Raw genomic sequence first — 3,841 nt, forward strand, 5'->3', positions numbered from 1 at the left:
GTGTCTTCATCTTGCTTCTCTTAACCTGTTGATACCTAAATTCATAAACACATTTTCAAACATCATTCAACTGTCAGAATTGTGTTCTGTAGAATGAATATTCTGTCATATGCTCTTAAATAAAAGGTTCCAATTAGATTTTACAACTTAATGAGACAGAAAAAGACTTTCTTCTAGATTCCTCTGAAAACATGCTTTAGTTCTTTAAAAATCTATTTTTGCATGTACACTACCGCTCAAAAGTTTGGTGTCAGTAAGATTTTTGATAGAAGTCTCTTATTGTTTACCAAGGATACATTTATTTGATGAAAGATACAGTAAAATTGTGAAATATTATTACAATTTTAAATAACTGTTTTCTATTTTAATATATTTGAAAAGTGATTTTTTTTCCCCGTGAGGGCAAAGCTGAATTTTCATCAGCTGTCTGAAGTGTCACATAATCCTTTAAAAAACATTCTAATATGTTTTGTTTTTTTTGGAAACCATTATCCATTTTTTAGGATTCAAAGGAAAATCATTATGGAAATCTTCTCTTTTGTAACATTATAAATGACTTTTCTGTCACTTTTGATCAATTTAATGCACCCTTGCTGAATAAAATAATTTTATTCTAAATACATACATATACATACATAAAGGACCCCTTTGATTTGTAGTGTATGTGCTTTAAAGAACCTGTAGTTTGAAGAACTACAAAGAACCACTGCATAACATTCATTTTTAAGGGTGTACTGAATAAGATTTTGAGCATTAGACCTTGAAGAATATTCCCTAAAATGCATTTTACTTAATTGTGTATGATTGCGGGCAAAAACTAAAATAATTGGATATAACAATGTTAACTTAATTGGATATAACACTGTTATCTCTCTCTCTTTGTTTTTGTTTTTTTGTTTCATTTGAAGGGTGAAAATCTGTATTCATTTTCTTTAGCCTTGACTGGTAGAATGAAGATCCAATTTCAGTTTCAGAAATATTTTATATCTTCTAATCAAGAATATTTGTCCACAAGAGGACTGAAAAGAGTGATGAAATGAGAGAGATTTAATGACTAATCATCTGGGGCCTTAGGGGTTTTTATTAGGTCCATTAACTTCTTTGTAAGACTGCAACAGCTAAATCTTTTCTCACTTTGTGAGCATGTTCACTGCAATTTATCTGAATATTGTAACTCTTCTAAAATAAAAATTAGCCACTTAATCTTCTCTGTTTGCCTACATTCTGTCAATTATCAATATAAAAACATGAAGACTCAATAACATAAAAGCTCTAGGTGTTCTGGATAAATATTTTCAAAATAATATACAGTAATAAATAGAGCTAGTATCAAACTCCTATTGCTTGATCAATTTAATATGTACACTGTCTACTGATTCTTTTCAAAGGAAAAAGTTGCTTTTGTGTGTGCATGCAAGATTAACAATGGTATGAATATGAGTTGGCTCATGTAATATCAGATAACCAAATAAAAGTGGCATAAAGAGAAGGTGAACGAAGCCCCGTTCCTTCCTAATCCCTTGTCCACACAGGACACAGACTCCATACAGACAGGCTTATCTCTGTATTCCTTTTTCTTTCATCACCTCTTCACACTCTATTGAGGACTGTTTGTTCTCTCGCGATGGGGAGTATAGAATAGCCTGATTTACATTTTATAAGACAGCCATACAAGTTAGCCATAAAGATGATTAGCTCTACAGAAAAGAGGACCTGCATATATGGAGAAAGAGAGAGAATCATTTGTTCTGGGAATATGTAATAAGGTTTCTGCACAGCATTTTCCTGAACCATCATGTCTCTCCCTCCTTTACTCCTTCCAAAGAAAGCTGCTGGTTAAAAGGAGCGGATAATTATTACTTGTGTGATTTACTCTGGAGTAAATGAGACACACACACTTATATACACACAGCTATATACACTCAAGTCTTGTTGGATGTTCCCAGTTGGTACAAGGAAGGTCATGATGAGGGAGAGGGGGCCCGAACACGATTTCTACAGAGGGGGACCGATTTCTAACAAGGGAGGCAGAAACCATAGTGGCACCCCTGGTCCTAGATACCCAGGGCTCATTAGGCGCTTTCGCACTGGAGGAACCTATTCATAGCTCCTAGAACTATTGGCAGAAGTTCCCGCTTTTTGGCGTGTTCGCACCGCATGAACTAAGAACGTATTTAGTTCTAGGAACTCCATTTGGGGAAATTAATTTAGCTCCTACTTCAGAGTGGAGTCTAAAACACTTCTATTGGAACTATTAGGGACGTAAGTGTACGCTGATTGGCCAAACGCATACGAAACACCAGCTACCCTGCATTTTAAGAAAGCCATGTACAAATATTTACTCCACGAACACGGAAAACAGTGATAATGGCCTTTACCTGTTGTCTGCAGCGTTGTGTTCTTTTCTCAGCCTCGATGATAACACTATAAGTTGTCATAGGAGATTTAGTCAGATTTTCATGCTCTTTCAATCGTGTAAAATGTGCGTTTACATAACATCTCCGTTATCATGAAACCCACAACACACAACAAAAACAGCTCCGAACAAGGTGTCCTCTATTCACCGGTTGTTAACGTTTGTAAATGCCACGAATAAAGACGTCACTGTCGGCCGCTTCAGAGATCCTGCGAATGCAACCAGGAAAACTGCTTGAGGGAGACATAGAACTACGCGGTGCGAAAGCACCTATTGATGCACTTTGGGAGCGAAGGCAAGCCCATCTGGTCTAATCACATAGAAGAGCTACTATAGCTTAAATTGCTGAAAAACTTTATGATCGCCATGATAGAAAGGTGTAGAACACACAGTGCATCATTGTTTGCCATGTATCAGGTTATATAGACTAATCAAAGTGCCCATGATGACCCGTCTACAACTAAAAACGGCAATAGCTAGTGAGAGTCAAAACTGAACCATGGAGCAATAGAAGATGGTTGCTTGGTCTGATGAATTACGTTTTCTTTTAGATCTGATGGATGGCCGGGTACATGTGCATCATTTACCTGGGGAAGAGATGGCAGGAGATGCACTATGGGAAGATGGCAGGCTGGCGGAGGCAGAGTTATGCTCTGGTCAACGTTCTGCTGGGAAACCTTGGGTCCTGGAATCATATGCTGGCATTACTTTGACACATACCACCTCCCTAAAGATTGTTGCAGAGGCAGACCACCCTTCATGGCAATGGTGTTCCCTGATGAGAGTGGCATCTTGAAGCAGGATAATATACCTTGCCACACTACAAAATTGTTTAGGAATGGTTTAAGAAACATGACAGGAAGTTCAAGGTGTTGACTTGGCCTCCAATTTTCCCATATCTCAACCCGACTGAGCATCCAAGGGATGTGCTGGACCAACAAATCCAATCCATGGAGCCCCCACCTTGCAACTTGCAGGACTACAATGCTAGTGTGTTCTTGCTTCTTAAAAAACCAAGTCAAGTCAACATGGCCCACCCTCAAGTCTCCATAGCCACGTTTCCACTGTCGGGCCAAAAGCGGGCGTGCTAGTGCGTGCCAGGGCCAGTCGCATTTCCACTGTCATTTCCGGGGCTTGATCGTGCCTCGTTGGTGCTTCCTCAGGGCCAACGGCCTAAGTTTTTTTGGCCCGACGAAAACCTTGTGCCAAAGCGAGCCAAGTGGGGCTAGAGGAGTGGCTATGAACAAAGGCGGAGATTCTCCGCTTCTGGAGAGCATCAGCGCTGCGGATCATTTCAGAAAGTTAAAGGTCCCCTGAAATGCTTAGAAACACGCAGCGTTACTCTATGTGTTGACGTCATTTTAACTGAAACAGGAAGACAGGGCGGGACATATCAAGCAGCCCCGCCCCGCCCCTTTTTAAAAT

The sequence above is a fragment of the Sinocyclocheilus rhinocerous genome, unplaced genomic scaffold, assembly GCF_001515625.1.
Source record: "Sinocyclocheilus rhinocerous isolate Xijiao unplaced genomic scaffold, SAMN03320098_v1.1 scaffold603, whole genome shotgun sequence".
Taxonomy (NCBI): Eukaryota; Metazoa; Chordata; class Actinopteri; order Cypriniformes; family Cyprinidae; genus Sinocyclocheilus; species Sinocyclocheilus rhinocerous.